Source organism: Xenopus laevis, chromosome 1S (assembly GCF_017654675.1).
Source record: "Xenopus laevis strain J_2021 chromosome 1S, Xenopus_laevis_v10.1, whole genome shotgun sequence".
Taxonomy (NCBI): Eukaryota; Metazoa; Chordata; class Amphibia; order Anura; family Pipidae; genus Xenopus; species Xenopus laevis.
In genome coordinates this window covers 69,629,035-69,651,521 of record NC_054372.1, presented here as the reverse complement: position 1 = coordinate 69,651,521, position 22,487 = coordinate 69,629,035, and positions in this window count along the sequence as shown.

Below are 22,487 nucleotides of genomic sequence, written 5' to 3'. Positions count from 1 at the left end.
CTAGGGTGCAAAGGTAAAGGGATGACAAGCACATACTTCTTCCCTATTTCCTGTAGAGCTCAGCCACATGGCACTTATGCCTCCCCCTCTTGCAGCCGCCACGCATTATTGTGAGAGTGAGCATGCACTGATGCACACACAAATGTGGGAGACTGGTTGACAAAAATGTTCTGCCTTGGGTGTGCCAGGGACTTGGCCTGTCCCTGAAGTATACATATCAACTTTCTACACTAAACTACTGAATTCCAAATCTTTGCTAAAATGTAAATTGCCTAAAGGCTTACAATTTGCAGCATCTCATTTCCCCCATCTCCCACTAATTATGAATGTCAGTGACCTTAAACTGATTTAAAGGGGTTGTTCACCTTCCAAACACTTTTTTCAGTTCAATTGTTTCAGATTGTTCCCAGAAATAAAGACTTTTTTCAATTACTTTCCATTTTTATTTTTTTACCTTTTTTTCAAAATCTAAAGCTGGCCGTAGACGCAAAGATTCAATCATACAAATTGAGGATTCATACGATTTTCGGAGCGTGTGGAGAGTCCCGACATTTTTCATCCGGCGGAGATCGTCGTTTGGTTGATCGGACAGGTTAAAAGATTTCTGGTGGCTGCCGATGATTTCTCTGAATGTATTGCCGATCGTACGATTTTAAGAGGGCGACTGTCACCAGATTTGTCGGACATAACTTTCGTACGATTGCTGTCAGGGGCAGAATATCGGCTGATCTGTTCTTTTACTACTTTATTTGATCGGAATCGTTAGTGGCAGGTCGGAAGATGGGTCAAGTCATATTGTTCGAGGATTCGAATGATCGGATCTTTGCATCTATGTCCAGCTTAAGTTTAAAGTTTAATGTCCTTGTCTTTGGTGTTTGAGTCTGTCAGCTCAGTAATTCATGTGCAGACTTTAAACATTTAGTTGATACATTTCTCAGCAGCGTCTCTGGAGTGTTGGCAGCTATTGTATCCCTGGGTTAAATCAAAGCTGCCTTTAATCGATTTCCTACAGACTTGATGCCTTGTTATTGGCTTGGTCTTAGAAAAACAAATTGTTTTTGCTTGATGACTTGATGCCCCCCCTGAAATATGCAGACGTCTATCTGTGACTACTGACACAGGATATCTCTGAAGATACCGCCACCTCAAAAGTGCACTGTCTCATAAATGAGCTGTCTGATCTTTCTATGAATTACCTGACCTGGAGCAAAATTTGCACATTTTATTTACCACCATTGAATGTATGTATTGGCACAGAACACAGCAGACTGGTCACAAGTGTGCTGGCTTGTTTGGTAGGATATGTTTCTCAGTATTTGGCTTATGGGTTATTAATGGGAGGAATCACCCAGGGCACCGAGATAATACATCACATATTCTCTACTGTGCTAGTTTTTTGCTGTAGTTGATCCTTATGATTCCTTCTAAGAAACAGAGCTGGTTGATGTCGAATAAAGAATGACTTCTATTGACATGCTCATAAATTCCTTTCTTTTAATGTATTCAGTTGCCAATTTTTGTGTTTAGTTTAGTGCTAACTTATTTATAGTCAGTAAATTCTTCATGAGCTGGCAGTCTTTCCAGATCAGCTGTGAAATTATGCTAAGAATGAAATACTAAATACGTTAATCCATCCACTAAATGCATTTATTCAAATAATAAACCGACTTTATAATTATATGTCTTCTATTATAAAACGTTTCAGGAGATTTAATTAGGTGTGCTAATTTTTCTCATGCAATCTGAATTTAATTTTGTAAGAAATTCTTTTGCAGCAGTAAATGAAAAGTACAACACATATTTGTTCAGTTTCAATTTTGCATATTATTGATATTTATTGTAAATATCACATAGGGCATTTTAGCCCAGAATATTTCTGCTATCTGTAAAGCAGCTGTGATTACTTCCCTTGAGAGGGAAAACAGCAATAGCAATGGAAAATACCTGGCAGTGCAAATGTAAGTGCTTTTTCAGCCTGGCAATGGTTGACATTAGCTTACACCTGCACTGCCTGTTTTTTTTCTCATTCAAAGAAACATGCTCAGCAGGAAACCATTGCACTCATTCTAATGGCTGAAAAAAGCTTGTCTAAAAAAAGTCTGAGTGACAATAGCCAGAGGGGCTGGATAAAGCCATCATGGCATCTGATTTGACAGAACCATGCTGCCCCTACTTCCTTCCGATACCTCCTTCTGCTGTACTACTCTTGGTAGTTGCCTGTCTTACCTTGCTTGTATGTTGCCTACCTTACCATCTGCCTGAATCTGAGACTGTCAGATCCTGCTATGTCACTTCTAACTCTACCTAGCCTTCTCATATCTGTCTGATAACCATATGTCTTGTTGCACACCTTCTGCCTGTGCCTTAATAAAGTGTTTCTAAATGCAAAGCACCTGTCTCGCCTTTTCTCCAGTTCACCTTCCTCATTAGTCCTTACGAAAACTGGGCACCTGGTGGTTTGTATCAGCCACTAGTTCCCTGACACTACAAACTAGTTCCCTGACACTTAAAATAAAATAAATTGTTGCACTGACACCATTGGACCTATCCAGTCTGCACTGAGAAATGCATGTAAGTGTGCCTACTGACACATAGCAATTCCACGGTGCATCAGACTTGTTCCGGAATAATTACACGCTAATGCAGTTTTTATGCTGCACACTGGAAATGATGCATTCCTCACGCTACAAATTTTGACCAAAACGTAGCACGTTGTTAATAATTACAAGAGGAGCAAATCAACAAGTGGCGCAATGATGCTTGAATTGCGGGGAGAAAAATTTAGAATTGTATGAATTGATTCATTGTTAATAATTACAAGAGGAGCAAATCAACAAGTGGCGCAATGATGCTTGAATTGCGGGGAGAAAACTTTAGAATCTTACTTTCTCTAAGGCAGCCCTCCCATTAGTGCAGACACAGTGGGTTAATACTTCACCTCCAGATGCAGGACAGAAGAAAAGAAAACAACTCTGCTCCTCCCTCTCTATATAAGAATGCCATTATGTTCTTTTTCTGTCCTGAAGGAGGTAGAGGACATTTATGCTTTTTTTTAAATTTATTTTACTTTACTTTATTTTCCTTTTCTCTTCACATTATTATTGTCTGCACATCTCAGGTCTGCATACACAACACCATTCTTCCTGAAGGCACAATCCACGTCTGCCCAGGATCAGTTATGCACAGGTGCCAGACCCATCCCTCAGGATGGCTAGTGCACTGATGCGAATGAACCACTTCAATTCATACAAGGATTACTGTAACAATCTTTTTGGGCAAGCCCATTCTCCCATTAATGCACACGGTAGCCGACACTGCTCCACAGAACCCATGCTTCCACTAGAGCTGACACTGCTTGATGACTCAGATCAGATTGAAGCCGCTTCTGAGAACATAACACACACACGTGCTCTGTCATTTCCACCTTTGCCTGAAAACCACAGAACCCCAACACGGCAGCCACACACACTTTACTGACATCCTTATCATAGCACTCAGGAGAAAGGTACTGTTTCCTTATGGCAGACCCAGTAATCACACACTACCTCAAATGTCAGCCTCCCTGCTACCATCACAGTCTGCTACTGGTCCTAATGCCAATGGTTTACCACCAAAAACCCATGAAGTAGATCAGGAGGTGCAATTCCCCCACATAAAACACACCTGTCAGTAAATAACCAAGAGGCTAACCCATCCACATCTACTATAGTTACATAGTTACATAGTTAAATTGGGTTGAAAAAAGACAAAGTCCATCAAGTTCAACCCCTCCAAATGAAAACCCAGCATCCATACACATACCCCTCCCTACTTTTAATTAAAATTCTATATACCCATACCTATACTAACTATAGAGTTTAGTATCACAATAGCCTTTGATATTATGTCTGTCCAAAAAATCATCCAAGCCATTCTTAAAGGCATTAACTGAATCAGCCATCACAACATCACCCGGCAGTGCATTCCACAACCTCACTGTCCTGACTGTGAAGAACCCTCTTCGTTGCTTCAAATGAAAGTTCTTTTCTTCTAGTCTAAAGGGGTGGCCTCTGGTACGGTGATCCTCTTTATGGGTAAAAAGGTCCCCTGCCATTTGTCTATAATGTCCTCTAATGTACTTGTAAAGTGTAATCATGTCCCCTCGCAAGCGCCTTTTTTCCAGAGAAAAAAACCCCAACCTTAACAGTCTACCCTCATAATTTAAGTCTTCCGTCCCTCTAACCAATTTAGTTGCACGTCTCTGCACTCTCTCCAGCTCATTTATATCCCTCTTAAGGACTGGAGTCCAAAACTGAACTGCATACTCCAGATGAGGCCTTACCAGGGACCTATAAAGAGGCATAATTATGTTTTCATCCCTTGAGTTAATGCCCTTTTTTATGCAAGACAGAACTTTATTTGCTTTAGTAGCCACAGAATGACACTGCCCAGAATTAGACAACGTGTTATCTACAAAGACCCCTAGATCCTTTTCATTTAAGGAAACTCCCAACACATTGCCATTTAGTGTATAACTTGCATTTATATTATTTTTGCCAAAGTGCATAACCTTGCATTTATCAACATTGAACCTCATTTTCCAGTTTGCTGCCCAGTTTTCCAGTTTAGACAAATCACTTTGCAAAGTGGCAGCATCCTGCATGGAACCTATAGTTCTGCACAATTTAGTATCATCTGCAAAAATAGAAACAGTACTTTCAATGCCCACCTCCAGGTCATTAATAAACAAGTTGAAAAGCAAGGGACCTAGTACAGAGCCCTGCGGTACTCCACTAACAACACTGGTCCAATTAGAAAATGTTCCATTTACCACCACTCTTTGTAGTCTATCTTTTAGCCAGTTCTCTATCCAGGTACAAATACTATGTTCCAGGCCAACATTCCTTAATTTAACCAGTAACCTTTTGTGTGGCACTGTATCAAATGCTTTAGCAAAGTCTAAGTAAATCACATCCACTGCCATCCCAGAATCGAGGTCTCTACTTACATTCTCGTAAAAAGAAATTAAGTTAGTCTGGCAAGATCTATTACGCATAAAACCATGCTGGCACAAACTCATAGTATTATGATTTGCTATGAAGTCCAGTATCTTATCCTTTACTAACCCTTCGAAAAGCTTTCCTACCACTGACGTCAGACTAACTGGCCTATAGTTTTGAGGCTGAGAACGGGATCCTTTTTTGAATAGAGGCACCACATTAGCAATTCGCCAGTCTCTCTGCACTATGCCAGATCTCAATGATTCCTGAAAAATTAAGTAAAGAGGTTTGGCAATCACAGAGCTAAGCTCGCTAATTACCCTGGGATGAATACCATCTGGCCCTGGACCTTTGTTAATCTTAACATGTTCAAGTCTCTTTTGAATTTCTTCATGTGTGAACCATGCATCATTAGTTGTATTACTAGAATTGGGACTGTTAAGAAGGAAACCTTCACTTACTGGTTCCTAATTTGTGTAGACAGATGAAAAATATGAGTTCAGAATCTATGCCACCACAATTTGGGGAATTCCTTGACTGGTTAAGTGTACTATTCAGTCCACATGGCAACAGGTTATTCCAACTACACAGAAGAAAAGAAAACCTGTAACTATATTGGATACATCTAACACAGATGTAGTGCTTCAGATAGTGACTTGGAACTAGGAGAGATACCTGAGAGATATGGTGGTGACATTCCTTATTGCTCCTATAACTGTAACTTTATTGAGGTAATCTAAGCATATTATAGTCACACAGAGATCAAATCATGCAATGCCAGATGTAAGTATTGGTAATGGTTTTTACTGGTCCACTATTTTAGTTTAAAAACTATTCAACAAAACATAGTTTTAGGTGTGTTTTATTAGAATTTTATAACTGCTTAACTGCATCTATTTCCTGACACTTTCTTCTATGAATTGCAGTATGTATTTCAACCAAATAAACCTTGATGTTATCTCATTGTTTAAAAGAAGCAGGATATTTTACAATGTCTGTTGCACATAGTATTTCCACAAATTAGGTCTGATTTTGATCATCTCTTGCCTCATTCTTTGAGGACATATCTATAGAGACATTGAAAAAGTTAAGGTCATGTTCCTTCAGGTACTTAATGTTCCTAAATTGAGTTCTGCAGTGTGTGATTAGACAGAAGACAGGCTTGGAAATGTATCTTGGCAAACATGCTAAGTATAGCTGAGTTCCACTATTAATATTGTTAAAATATGTTTTTTTCTTTATTCATCACTATTTGTAATGCTTTTGCAAAATCAGACTCATTCTTTTAGCTTTGGCTGGTACTTATCATTCTAATGTTCCACAAAAAATGTATCCCGTTTCACAATGTGTAACAGTTCAATAAAAGATGTTGGAGACTAGAATTCTAATTACTAATTGAGCTCTGAAGGGGGTAAGAAAAAGTGGACAAAGTTAATTTTTAGTATGTCATAAAGTATCCTGTTCTACGCAACATATATCTTCATTTTTATTTTTTTAATTGCCTTCAAGTTCTGCCTCTATCCATCTTTTGAATCAGATCAAAGGCACAGGCAGCCAATAAAACTATCTTTGTGTCTACAATTTCATTGTTATTAGTCGTTATTATATCTCTTATATCTTCAACTCACTCATTCAACCTACCAGTTAACAAGTCACAAGTAATTTTCTGCACTGGAATCATTTGTTCTAGCATGAAATATAGGTGTCCAAAATGTTAAATACCTGCAGAGAGCAATGGATTATCATTATGGGGCCCATTCACTAAGGGGTCCAGGAGGTCCACGAAGCTAGTGCACAGAAGCGCAATTGTTGTCTCTGCGCTAGAAGAGCCAAATTTCCGGTCTGAAAAATGGAAACTCAACTCTTAAAGGTATGAGGAGTGGAATGGTTGTCACTCCTGTTAACCAGTGGGGCGCTGGCGCCCGAGGTCGAGTTAAGTGACCTCAAATCTATGTCTTCAATGCATGTCACAAGCATTAAAAAAACTGAAATCAGTGGTCACACCCTAATTGCCCCATATTTAATAATACAAACTGTTTAGGGTAAGAACAACTTTCCTTCTTGCTTTTAGAAACATTTTACCATCAGGAAAAATGTATAATGGATCTGTAAATACTGTATTATTATACATAGTATATACTATGTACAGACTACATAAAGCAACAACAGCAAAAAAGTTTGCTGGGGCTAAAGCATAGCAAGTTCACTGAAGCTGCAGTTGCAGATGCAGTATTTTGCAGTTAGATTTCCCTCATTTTGAGGTGGGTGGGGTTTGATTTGTTGCACCTGAAGAGACCGTATAAATATAAACCTTTGGGACTCCTATAGAGCTTGCTTCTATAAATAGCCATTCTCTTTAATTGGGATCTGAAAGTGGAGTTAAAACCACTGGAGTTTAAAAAATGAGGCTGAAAAAAGAATTAATCAAAGTTGTTACAACTTATTCAAATTTTTTCCTGTTTTGTGCACTGTAACAGGGATAATAATTTCTAACAAAATGAAGGGTCTTACTCAGAGCAAAATCTGTCATATGTATGTAAATTTGCAACAGAGATTTCAAAGTGCTTAAAAGCTTGAGTAAGATCTAGCGCAATAAATTGCAACACTGTGGTCAAATGACAATCTTGAGAGGAGTCTCTTACTCGCTAAGCAACACCTAGCCCTCCTGGGAAAGGAGAGCTTCTGTGGGAGGATGAAGCAGTCAGTTCGGCAACAATAAGCCTAATGAAGAATATTACATTGCAACAGTCGAATTGTTATTCAAAAAGTGTTGCTTTTAATTTTGTGTATATATATATATATATATATATATATATATTTATTTCTTTATGTATAATTAAAGAGTAAGTTCCTACATAGTACTGTAGTACTGTATTTATAATTGTATGTACGAAATTGGTTGAGAAAAATGTGGCCAATTGCAATATTTTTAGGTGCTTTTCATAAAAACCGATGCCTTTAGCGTAGCTTTGCAGTATGGTATGGAGTAGAAAGACATAATTACCTATTTTGGATTTGTCAGAATGTGTACTTTACAAAAATATATGGTTTTCAGGGATCACCATAACTTTTTGTAGCTTTTATCCCACATAAATCTGCCAATGTTTATAAATTAGTGTAAATGTAATCCATCAAAGTATGCACTAGGTAGATTTTGGGGTCTTTACATGCTATATACTTTGATAAACCTATGTACATTGGGCATCAAACTGTTCAGCGGACCCCAGGCATTCATAGATGATCAAGATATCACAAGGTGGAAGTTTTGAGGTGATTTTTGGAAATGTCACCAAAATCACCCAATTTAGGAAAGGTTTGCGGCTTGGTGCTTTGGAGTAGAAAGACATGTATACCCAATTTGGATTCGGGGGAATGTGTACTTTCCGAAAATATATGGTTTTCTGGTGTGAACATACTTTTTTCTACCTTTGCCCCTCCAAAAATGATATAAATGTATTGATTTTGTAGTATCTGGAATCACAAAACTGATAGCTTGAATAGGGTGTCTACATTTTGGGGCCCCTATATGCCACATATTTAGGTAAACTTATACATATTATACATAACTGTTCAGCAAACCCCAGGCTTTCATATTTATGGTGATTTATCTTGATACCCAATAGTATATGGGAGATAAGATGCTACAGGGTGGAAGTTTTGAGGTGATTTTTGGAAATGTCACCAAAATCACTAGATTTAGGAAAAGTTTGCAGCTTGGTGCTATGGAGTAGAAAGCCATGCATACCCAATTCAAGGGAATTTAGGGAGAAGTTTAAAAAGATGTACCGTTTGGCAGTCCATCAGTATTTATGCAACCAAAACTTGCCTCCAACCTGGAATTAAAAAATAAATACCTGCTTTGAGGCCACTGGGAGCAGCATTCAAGGGGCTGGGGAGTAACCTGTTGCTCACAAGCCACTAGTTGGGAATTACTGCTATAAGGGAACTCTTGGACCTGTCCCAAAAACAGCAAAAAAATACACTTACACAGTATTAAAAAACGGCAATGAAAAAGGTCCTGTAAGGTTTAAGTATAACTGGCTAAAGATGATCTCTATTTACCCACACCTGTTCTAAATCTCCAATTATCCAGCCTATAAAACCCTACCTCTCAATTCTTTATATACCTGTTAAAGGTCTATCTAGCATAGTTCCTGGGTGTGCTTTCTGTTCTGCTTATATGATTCTGACCCCTGACTGGATCCTGACTTTGACTGAACTATGCCTGGACAAGCCCCTTGCCTATCTGGATCCCGATTTTGTACTGTGCTGCTGGTTTTTAACTTGTCCTGTCTGACTCTGATTCTTGTAAGTTGCCTCAGTCCTCATCCTATGATCTTGTTCTCTTGCTTTCCCAGAACCTCTGCCCTGGTCCTCTAAGACATAGCGGCAACCGAGTAGAGGAGGGCTCCATCCGAAACCAAAGGTGGCTTTTATAGGCAGAAGGATGAGCTGCGACTGGGACCCTGGCAATTGTTCTGGGTTGTGGGCTTTCGATCATTACAATTTTGTTCACTAGATGTTCATTACATCCATGATACCATGCAATGCTAAAAGTGTGAGAATACAATATGCAGGAAACGTTATTCACACGTTATACACATACTGCATGAGTCAGAACCTAAAAAAAACATGATTAAGTGTGGTTATCTGCACAGCACTTGTTGAGATATTCATGTTACACCAATCATAACATATTTTACTGATTCTAATAAACTGGAATGTTGTCCAATCACCTGACTTGGCACGACTGACATACAATGCTGAGAGCTCTTGGTGAATATAATTTTCATCTCAATGCCTTTGAAGTTCTCCCGTTGGCCAACATGTTATACTCTAGACTGTTCTAATACAGTAGTTTAGTCTGGTCTTTACATTTTGGTTTCCTGTTTCAGTGGAAACCTAAGCCTTTGGTATTATGGGGTATAAGCTTCTGTCCTCTTCAGCTCCATTAGATGCTCGTCACAGGTGGGAAGTCAGTACTGTGTAATTTAGAAGGCCCAAAACACAATGCAACCCAATGTAATCATTTATCAGTAGGATATGTCCTCATAGCTTCTCATTGCTTCCCTAATCCCAAGCATATAGAAAATTACATTTAATCAAGAATGGATTTTTTAGGATACTTTTACACAGGTCACCTTCAGACAATTTTCAGTTTTCTTAAATAAAAGAAACATATATATTACTAAAATCACAAAATGTTTAGCAGTATAGCATCATACAAATATGGTGAAGAAATTTCATACTTGTAATACCATAATAAGGCTATTGGCTGGTGCACCTTATAAAGTCCTTCATAATGGATTTTCCAAAAATTCTTTAGTCTATATAATTCAATACCCACTGTACAGCACATATTTTAGGGTCTCTTATGACAGGATTCATAACTGGTGACCAGATTTCTTTAGGCATTTGTCCCATGCATGCTCTGATAATTGTTCAGCAAATGTTAGTATTGGAAGAAACTTGGCTTAAGATACTGCATTTGAACTTCTCATAAAATTGTTCATTAGTTTCCTGTCTGGACATGGTATGCCATAAGAGGCCTGCTTAGATATTTTACAAAATGAATTGCTGTTGAAGAATCTGTTTTTCAGTGGAGGAAACACATTTAGTTTTAAACAAGTAGAGATTTCTGATAAATTTATGATATGCAATGGAAGATCATACCTTATGTTTCCAAGACTAGGTATATAGATTTAAAACTTCTTTCTTCAAATGTTTTAACAGTGCTGGATTTAAACCTGTTGGGTGCTCACACCCCCGGCCCCCCTAGCACACTAACCTCCCAACTGCTCGAGCCCTTCCGGCTTGTACTACCTTCTTGTATTCCCCCCTGCTGAAATCTAGGGGGGGGTGGTGGAAGCACTCTTAAGGCTAATACAAAATATATTTAAGTATAAGGGAAGTGCTACTTACAATGCACTTCCCTGGGTCCCTGTCTCATAAGTAATTCAATATAAATGCAAATGCATATGTTTACAAAACATGGGTTTTTAGTTACAAAGTTATGATCATAAAGTTTAAAAGCCACCATACCACGTCAAGGTAAACCCCATATGGCGGTCCCTAACTTACTTAACTCAGGTCACAATATAAAAAGATACTTCTCTGCATAATAGCATTACCTGTACACAATGTGTGTTGTGCATTGGTTTCAATCTGAAAGCTAAATCCTCCCCCCCTGCTGCTACTGCAGATTTCTCCATTGTACAGAGTCGCAGTTCTAATGTGTCCAGTGGGCGGCATGTCATCCCCAGATCTTTGCTGACCTAGTCAGGGGCCTTTGTGGCCAGCCCACAAATCCAGCTCTTCCCATTATAACTTATTTCTGAGTGCGTCTGGCTCCTATGTTTCTAAGGGAAGTTGATGCATTTTCCATTATTGATTTAATTTTCTTGTAATCTTGCTATTATGACTAAATAATATCATACACAATTTTAGGTAACTGTTATATTTAACATCTGCAGAGAAAGGGAGAGAACAGTTGTTGAAATGTAAGTTAAAATGCATTTTAAATAAAATAAAAAAAAAGGTTATGACCTTATAAATACTAAAGTCATTGGATATTCAACACCTTTTTATCTTCATGATTTACTTCTCTTTAATGTAGATAAATGCTCTTTTAGTCTCTCAAACTTTATTTGTCCAGTTTAATGACACACTCACGGTGACATATGGGGCCGATTCACCAAGGGTCAAATATCGAGGGTTAATTAACCCTCGATATTCGACTGGGAATTAAAATCCTTCGACTTCGAATATCGAAGTCGAAGGATTTAGCGCAGATAGTACGATCGGATTATTCCTTCGATCGAACGATTAAATCCTTCAAATCGTTCGATTCGAAGGATTTTAATCCAACGATCGAAGGAATATCCTTTGATCAAAAAAACTTAGGAAAGCCTATGGGGACCTTCCCCATAGGCTAACATTGAGTTCGGTAGGTTTTAGATGGAGAACTAGGGGGTCGAAGTTTTTTTTAAAGAGACAGTATTTCGATTATCGAATGGTCGAATAGTCGAACGATTTTTAGTTCGAATCCTTCAATTCGAAGTCGTAGTCGAAGGTCGAAGTAGCCCAAAAAACACTTCGAAATTCGAAGTTTTTTTACTTCGAATCCTTCACTCAAAGTTAGCGAATCGGCCCCTTAATGCACTAAATATCTCTTTATGCTGTGAGATATACAACAAAAAGAGGAATTTTCACTGGGTTTATTTTGATCTAGAGGGTTGCTGTGCAACTGCTGTATAGTTTGAAAATATAAATATGCCAAAATATACTTTAGTAGGTCAGATCAGTTGGCAATCCCAAAAAAAAGAGAACACTTTTGTGGAACTGGGAGCTGCCACTGTCAGGGTAAAGGAAATAATATCAGTTATCTTAGTGTAGACTTGTTTTATTCAGTCTAATCCATAATTCCCATAAATGCAATCTAAGCCAGTTTGTAACCACACATCTAAACACTAAAGAGTGATGAGTAAAATCACATTGCAATGTGTGGAGATATTAAGATGCAAGTACAGATGCAAAAAAACATGGTTCTCAAAATGTGTCTACAATTTACTTCCAGCAACCACTATTAATATTACAGAGTAGCTTGCAAATCTATGGCAGCCATTGGTTAAAAGAGGGGAATTTAAAGTCTTGTGGCTGTCAGACAAATCACACATCAGAACCTGTCATCTAAAAGTCAGTGGCAAGACATTGCAATAAAAGATTTTTATAGGGAGACAGTTCTCAGACTTTTCCCAAGAAAATAATGTGCTGGAGACAATTCTTTTGCGAGAGAGAATTCTCAAAATTTTCCAAGAAAGATATTTAGCAGGGAAACACTTCTCAGGCTTGAAACTACTCAGAAAAATCCTAGTCTTGATATTTGAAAATGCAATAAATACAGCACTGCTAAAGCAGTGTATAAAGAGCAATTTTTAATGCAATTTGCCATATTTTGTGCACAATGTAAAATGTTTTCCCACAGTTCTACCAAAATGCATAAGTTGCCTTTATTTACTGGACCTTAGTAACTTTTTGTTAATTTTAATACATAACCCCTTTAATAGCTTGAAGAATGCTACATAGTAGTGTTTTCGTATTTTTATTATTCTCTGCTTGAATATACTTGTAGTTTAGTTCAAAACTTTGCTACTTGCAGCAGGCCACTTCTCATGTGTTGCAAAGGGATCACTGCATGTCACACTCTGACCCATGGTTACCGTGTTGTTTTTTGGCAATAACCATGGTTTGAGGCAATTTATAAAGTTTCCTCCTGATGTCAACAATAAAATAACCATCTCTGGAACTAGCTGAGATTAGAGTATACCACAATGCATTGTCCATCATAACAAAAGGTTAATATATATATAGAGAAAATATGTTCATGGACTACATTAATAACATAATACTTACAGATCCCTAATTATAGATCATTACAGGTCAACTTTATCTTTGATGGAGAAAGGCGGTGGAAAGCTGCCAGAGTCTGTATTCTACTACTGCTGTAACAGCTACATTCATGTACATATTTGCATCTGTTAAACTGCAAATTAAAAATTAGTAAATGATAAAAACAAAGACAATCACATACTGTACATTTTATTAAACTATGCATAGGTTTCATTTACTTGTCACTTACTTAGCAAACTAAGCCTGATCAGAAGAGCAGAGAGGACATTCAGCTTGAAATCCACAACCAAAGACCAGCGCCGGTGCCAAGTTCAAGGTGTAAAAACAACTTTCTTAGATGGTATGACTTCCAAACATCTGGGGGCAGATTTATCAAGGGTCAAATTTCGAAGTGAAAAAAACTTCGAAATTCGACCATTGAATAGGGTAGTCTGACATTCGAAGTCGAAGGATTTTTAAGTTCATACGATTGTACTTCGATCGTGCTTCGAATTGAACGATTTGAACGATTTTACTTTGACTTCTAAAAACTTAGCCAAATGTTGGTATAGGTTCTAGGAGGTCCCCATAGGCTAACATAGCAATTCGGCAGGTTTAAAGTGGCGGTGTCAAAGTACTTCGATTTTCGAATGGTCGAATTTGTGAAGTATTTGCACTTTGATTCAAAGTCGAATTTGGCCTATTCGATGGTCAAAGTACCCAAAAAATACTTCGAAATTTGAAGTTTTTTAATTTGAAAATTCACTTCGACCCTAAGTAAATGGGCCTCCTGGTGTTTTAAATAATCAAGTTCAGATACTACCTATTAATCTTTCCTCCGCCTTTTTAACACCACTTTAGGTATTCTATCCTGGCATTACAGATTGAAGAACTGCTTTACTGCTGAGAATGCATTTAGCTGAAATAGCTCACACCCATACTTAAAGTCTATCCTAATAGATCCAAATATCGTTTAAAATGTCAAAAATCACACAGCTTGCGAGATAAATACCATCTTAATATTCATGCTGCAATGTCACTTTCCAAATGCCTTATGTGAGTAGCTGGGTAGAAGGTGACTGATCATTCACATTTAGGGGTCCGATAGAACCTGATGTACTGTAACATTGGTGTAATCAAATGCACCTATTTTAACATTATATATTTAAAAAAACAATATTTGTATATTTAAATATATATATATATATATATATATATATATATATATATATATATATATATATATATATATATTTCTTTAAGGGGAATCTGTCTTTTGATGGAAAGATTTACCAATAGTAGTAGTAAGAAAAAACATTAAGCATTTCCCCAAGGGGTAGGTTCACTAACCACTTTTTATTACAAATGTCAAGGGAACCTTAATAAAGACAAGAGAATTGATATAATGCCCTACACATGAGCCCACTGTAAAATGAATGTTCCATATGTTGTGAAATGTCTGGAAAAAAACAATCCCGCTTAAAAAAAGGAAAAGTCACCAGCGTTTTTTGAACGATGCATTTTCGGCACACAGGATATGATGTAAGTGACAGAAGATTAAGGAAGATCTAGCTTCTTTTAAGCACTTCACTGGTCTGAGGTGGTGAAGTCAAATCTGGCAAATAAGGTAAGGTTTAGTAAAAGTGCATGGGGCACTGAGGAGCTGTGTGTCCCCAGTGATCCTCAGAAATCGGCTGGGCAGCATGTCGCCTCTAATATTTTGTCGGCCTGGGTCTTTGTGGCCTTGCCACAAATCAGCACCAGTTTGGTATTATACAGGTATGGGATCTGTTATCCAGAATGTCGGGACTTGGAGTTTTCTGTATAAGGTATTGTTCTGTAATTTGGTTCTCCATACCTTAATTCAACTGAAATATCATATTAACATTCATAAGGATTAATTATATGTCATTTAGCATCAAGTACAAGGTACTGCTTTCTAATTACAGTGAAAAAGGAAATCTATAGAATCTATAAAGATTTCAAATGGAAGATGGCCTGTCCTTAATTTGGAGCTTTCTGGATAACGGCTTTCAGAGTAACAGATACAATATGTGTACCAGGCATTTGCACTGGCTGATGATGAAACACTCTAAACACAGTTTTGATGGTTACATTTATTCAGGGTTTTTTTGACATTGAATTGTCACCAAAAGCAAAGAAATCCAGTAGTGTTTGAATGTAGACTCCACCAGCTTTCTACTGCCTGTCTCATCATAGATAAAGTTCACCTGTAATGATCTAAGTGTAAGTGCATCCAAATGGATACTCAGTCATTTCTAAATTATTTCAAATTATGTTCATTAATGTTTTTCCTAGATATCTTAGGATAATTATATCATGGAGACACACCATCTAGAAATCAGCACTATGCACAGGTCCAACAGCATTAAGCAAGTAATCCACAAAATTTGCATAGTAGCTTACTTCAGACATGTAGATTTACCACAGGAATAATTACAAATAATTACAATTTGAAAATTCAATACCACAAGGCAGTGTCTTCCCCCTGTCCACATGTCAGCCACTCCCTCGTGGTGAATTTGGGCCTTTGGGCTCTTCATCAGAGGAGGTGTGTGGCTATTGTGGGTCACATCCCTTATATACCTGCACATTTATTACATACATATTTCAAGGTTTACTATTTATCTATATTTTATATCCATACCTCAGGGCCACTGACAATGACTCATCTCTTTAAGAAAACCTGGATATTCTCAATTTATAAGATGTGCTTTCAGACATTCCAGTCAATGAATGGACATTTTTCTTTATTTCTTTCAATATATTTACATCCACTGGCTTAGTTAATTTTAGTTAGTTGTAGTGGTTTTTGTTTTTAATAATTTTATGCCATTGTATGGATTATAACTTGTCTTTCATCTGCATAAAATTTGCTGTCATACTGTTATTATTTGTTTATCATGAAAATCAAATAAAATATTTTCAAAAGAAAAAAAAAAGAAGAAAACCTGGATAGGTAAATTATAATTCTCGTTTCCTTAAGTAAAAATACATATCCAATAAAAAAATACATGTTCATGGGTTTACTATTATCTTTTATTTCTATTTTTTATTTTCTAATCTAGTGCAGGATCTTATTATACGGGATGCAGACCTATACTTTTCATTCCCGTGTACTGCTTTTACAGCATTTCCACACACTAAAACACAGAGTATGCAACTATAACAAGTGCATATATAATTAATATTATTCAAGCAACGCCATATAAAATCTTTGTACCTCCAATTTGAAATTGCAATACATTAATTCTAAAAAAATATACATATTATTAAATTTAAAGTGCATGGATTAATCAAAGTGCAACAATACAGCTAAAATTGCCAACCTAACATATTAAAAACATGACAAGGGGACTTCTCAATTGACCCTTTGCCTTCAGCTATCCCATTGACCCCCATTGTTACATACCGTAATGAAACACCAGGGGCCAGAAATGGTGAAAATGGCCATGGCATTTATTCACATTTTTTCACATAAATAGGACCTTGCCAGCCTCACCTAAGGCAATATTCAAAGCAAGAATTCCATAAGAGATCGATACTATGCTCTGCCGCTCCTCACTCATCAGCACTATATCATTATATCCACCACTAAGTATTAGACTGCCTCTACCTACAGAGAGAATAGCCCCAAACTCTGCTACGAGTAGGAGTTGCATTTCCCACAATGAGAGAAGTTCGGCAGCCCTGCTGTTGTCTAGAATCTGCAGTGTGTCAATGATAGGAAATCCAAGACAATATGACAACATAAAGAGAAACATGTCATGAAATATGCAAAAAATTGGAGGGTGGGTGGGATGTTTCTACCTGCTCAGAAGATAAGGAAGTGAACTGCTTCTTCCCCTGACATCATATCCCTGTCTTTCTCTGCCCCCAGCCTGGCATTTCCCTGCCTTAACTCATTCCTCACCCACTCACAGCTACATCTGATTTTGCCTTTAAATAAAAACCAGTGTAATTTGGCTGCTGTCATTCAGATCCCTTGTTATGCAGCCCCTGCATTTATAGCTCCAGGGCTTTCCTGATCCACCACTATGGGTTACAATAAGCTTTAAACCCAATAATAATAATTCCATACTGATGTAAAAAATGGTTTCAACTCAAAATGACTTTTCCTTCAGGTATTATTGTCCTATATATTCTAATCTTAATAATTTGGTGGTCAGATTACCTCCACTTTTTTCATCAGTCTTATCAATTCCAAACATACTATATTTTTGAATAGACCCTCCATGAATCGCTTCAAAATATTTTATAATGGGACTATCTTCCTCTTTTTTATTTATAATTCTCAAATGTTCTCCTACCTTCACCCGTAGTTGCCTAAGAGTACGACCCACATATAGGGCACCACATTAGCATTATAAATGTATGCTAAGGGATTATAATAATAGCATATGGAGGACTTTATGCACTGCAACTCTTAAATCATGCTAGGAGTAGTTTCCAGCTCTTAATTATTGCAGGAAGATCCATGATTTTCAATAGAGAATTCCTTTGCATCTGTAATTAAATTTTGCAGTACATAATATAGAGAAACATGGGTGCAAATGGAAAGGTTTCACAAAGTTTTTATATTCTCTTGAATACATAATGAATCTACTATGTGAACAAATGTGTTATGGACTCTGTACTGTTGTTTGTAGTATTTTGCATTTAGTCCACTAGGAGGTAAACAGTGGTGTGCTAGAAGGCAACTAATACATAGTATTTTTATCAGTATTGACCTTTATTACTCAGGGCTTTACAGTTTATCAGGCTTTACAATTTATTGGTGACATCAGTTCCTGTGTTGGTGGAGCTTACAATTCATCTTACAATATAGAATACGCAACTTAACCAGCTTGTATTCTTTTTGAGCGGGAAGTAGGATGTGGGGAGAACATTCAAATTCCAGGCATACAAATGATCAGAATCAGAGCCAGAGCTGTAGAGCTGTTGATAAATTATTTAAAGCAAGTATAACCCTATTGATCAGCATATATCTAAATGTCATTATTGGTTTCAGCTCAATCCAGCTTCGTGATCAGTACTGAATTACAGAAATTACTACTATCCATTTATATATTTGCTGTGTCATTCTTTTGAAGAAATGCCTTTTCCTGTTGTAGTTCAAGGAATGTGTGGGACAATACTGGTCCTATAAACATATATATACATAAAAAACTTAAACAAGACAATAAATGGCTGCGCCTAAGTAACTGGCTGGTGCACTTATAAGCCAACTGGAAAACACTTATGTCAAGCGAAAGTATATTCTCTCTATACAAACAGGGTTGAAAGGGCCAAGCTGTATAATTTAGGATGGAATGGCTAATTGTCATACAAAACATTACCCTCTGTACTTCATGGCAGGATTCCTTAGAACATCTCGGTAGAATAAAAAATCTTGACCTCTAGAATTGAAATACAGAAAGTAATCATGGAAAAATAAGCACTCAAACCATTTCTTTCCATTCTTCTTTCTACTATGAGATGCATCATTTACTGGAAGATATGTTGTATTCACCTCTGTATTTCATCATGTGCAACTTTAGGGAAAAACAACTTGTTTTTTTCAGACAAAAGGTATTTTATGTAATTTGGTGCGCCCTGCCTTAGAATCTGTTAAATTGTTTTGTTATAACAGAGCATTTTTCCTTAATTGTGGGGCTAGTCCCCTTGGTGATGCGGGCGGGATGCCATAAGAAGTGGTAGGTTGGTTCAGCCTGAGGTTGTTGTTTTTTTAGGTAAAATTGTGAGAAAATGCTGCCTCTAGATACCCTGAATGGAAGCAATTTAAGGTAAAAATAAATCAAATGTACACTTTGTAATAAGAAAAGTTAAAGGGGACCCATCACCCAACAACCCAACAAAACCAAACACATTAGTCAAGCAAAATGAACTTTAATTACACTATATAAATTATCTGAATCTTGCTTCCTTCAGTCTGGGATTTCAAAATTATAGCAAGCAGGCAGCAGCCATTAAGGTAAGCCTTGCATCATCTCAGAATTGTCACATTCGGCACCCTATATCCAGAACCCAAGTTAAGCTCCCTGGTCATGGCTCTCACTTCTGCCTCTAACCGCCACCTTTCACCTCGGGAGGAGCCCTCGGCTAATCGGATGCAGCCAGGTCTTAATTGAGAGAGGAGCAAAGCTAACGGTTCTGGACGAGCAAAGGGGCACAATCGTCTCACCGGGAAACAGGAAGGAAGAACACCACCAGGAACAGGCAGGTCGGGCCAGCACAAGCAGAGAATCGTCAGACAAGCCTGAATTAGGATAGGAGAGCATAGAATAGTCAGTGGACAGGCAAAGGTCGGATTTGAGAAGAGTAGCCACAAGCAGGCAGGATCAGGATTGGAGAGGTCAGAGTAGTAAAGCAGGCAGGCAAGGGTCAATACACAGAAGATCAATAGGCTTTCACTAGGAATAACACACCCAGGAACTTGCAAATAGAACCTAAAAACAAGGCCCCTTTATATACTGTGATTCTCGTGCCCTTGTGCGATGACGTCATCAGGCTGGCGCATAAAACCCAGAAGTGCGTGTGGCGCGCGCCATAGGGAAGCTGGCACAGCAAGGGAACAGCTGCATGCGGTGGGCGTCCCCGCTGGAGGCATGTCGGGCAACCCCGCATGCCAACGGAACCACTGGACCACCAGGGTAAGGTTTTCTTACAGAATCTTGTTTGTGCACCAGAATGGGAGACCCGATGTCCATCCCCATGCCCCGGCTACACAATTAAATGGTAAAGAGAACGGGGGAATGGGGGGAGAGCAGTGACATCTAAGAAGTGCTGAATGGAAAGTGAAAGTAATTGTCTGCCTGAAATTAAAGCCTGAACCTTGTTGCATTGTGTCATTCTGAGCCACAGTCTGTTCATATTAGAGGTGTGGGTGTCTGTGTGCATAATGATACAGTAAGTAACTGGACCAAGGCTCCTGTGGCTACTGCATCAAGGGAACCCACCATTTTTTTAGGGGAAGGTGTGTTTTATTGTCTGGATTTCACATCCCATAAAGTCTCTTCTTGTTCTGACTCTCTGATGAGTCTCACCAGTGACTGGCAGCTCTTTCCCTGTTTACCAGTCCTGCTTCTCAACTGTCCAATATGTCACTGACCCCAGCAAGGAAAAGTAGCCAGTGAGGGTTCTTTTTTATTGAATTCTTATTTTGTTTTGTTTATCTTTTAAAGCCTTCTCCTATACATTTTTCATAGTGGTTTCTACAGAGCTGCAAGCTTGCTAGGTTTATTGAGTCCTTGCAACCAGATAGAAGTAGATGATTCTGTGCCAAAAAATGTAATATTTCAAAAACCATAAATTAAAGTTTAAATGCAGATTACCTTAGAATTCTGTTGCCTCCATCATACTCAAATGGGTTTTAATGTAAACTACCCATTTAAGTTTGGGATACCTATTTTGGAGAGCTATGGGGAGCAAAACAGGCAGATTTTATGAGGTATACAGTGGCGCTCATTTACCAACACTGGGCAAATTTGCCCATGGGCAGTTACCTATGGCAACCAATCAGTGATTAGCTTTTTAAAGCCAGCTGCAAGTAGAACAGTGAATGCAGCAATCTGATTGGTTGCCATGGGTTACTGCCCATGGGCAAATTTGCCCAGTGTTGATAAATGACCCCCAGTATGTCTTTGTAAATCAGGTAACTACAAGACATATTTCTAACATTATAGGACAAAGCATTATAACATTATTATATATAATAGTATGATAAATAATTATTATTATCCGAATTATGGAAAGCTCTCTCACGGTTCTATTTTTTGAAAACACTGTTTTAAATTGAAAGCTTTCAAAAACTTTGAATAAGATGCTTCATGATTTTTATAGGGCATTCCTCTCATTAGTGTTTCAGCACTGCCCTATGCTTACCCCTGCAGCTTTTTGATTATTAATTAGAATGGAACACAGTGTATTTGTATCAGATGCAACTGTTAGTTTCTGGTATAATTTAAATTGGAACACTGAGATCTTGGAAAATTAGGCTGCCAAAGTGCAGTGTTGCAAACTATGAACATTACCCTTAAACTTAATTTATATCTGTACCTACTAAGAAAAAGATTAATCATCAAACCCTTCCTGCAGCATAGATGACCACAGATTAATGCATATAATCATGCCTTAAAGGAAAATGTATACATTGTAATAAAGAAGATTTTTGAGATGACTTTGGTGTGACGTACTCAAATAGATTTAAAGGGACCTATGGCTTATAAAAAAAAAAAAGTATACACTAAATCCAGGCCTGCATTCTGTATCCAGCCAAATATCAAAACTTTTTGTAGAGTTTAGTTTAGACCAAATTGTTTAAAGGGGCATTTCACCATGATGTAGAAAGTCAATTTGCAATAAGTCTTATTTTTTATTGTGTGCATTTTTGAATTGTTTAGCTTTTTGTTCAGCAGCTCTTCAGTTTGGAATTTGTATTGCTATGAAAAGGAAAGGTCCTGAAGAGAACAATAATGAAAGTAACAATAACATTAAAACTGAAGCATTGAAGAGCAATATTTTCTTAGCTGCCGGGGTCAGTGACCCCATTGGAAAGCAGGAAAAAAACTGTTAAAGACAGTAAGTAATTAGAAAACTATAAATAATAGTTTGTTTGCACTGTGAAATTCCTGTAATTGGGAAAGTAGTATTTAATAAAAGTAGCTGGTACTGACAATTAGATGCCCATTTATCAACATTTTGATTTTAGTGGTTTTAGAGATTTTAGAAACCATGAAAACCATTAATGCCTAGTCATTTATTATAACAGCCTAATATAAAAAGCACAAACAGATAAAAAAAATTGGCCCCTTAAATAAATAAAGCCCCTTTATTCTTTTTTTATTCTCACAAGCCCTGTGAACATATATAGATAGTATAAAATAGTAGGAGTAATGTAATACATGGTGCAATGTTTGTATTAAGTTTAGTAAACCACAGCTGAGGCTATATGTGTTATAGTATTTCGTTGCATTTCCTGTACTTTCCCTTTCTTGTGAAAATCTGGTCTTTAATCAGGTTATGATAATTAGGCCTCTATTATAAGGGAAAAATAGAAAAAGGAGTCAATTAGCAACGCGTAATCCTGTACCTCACTAA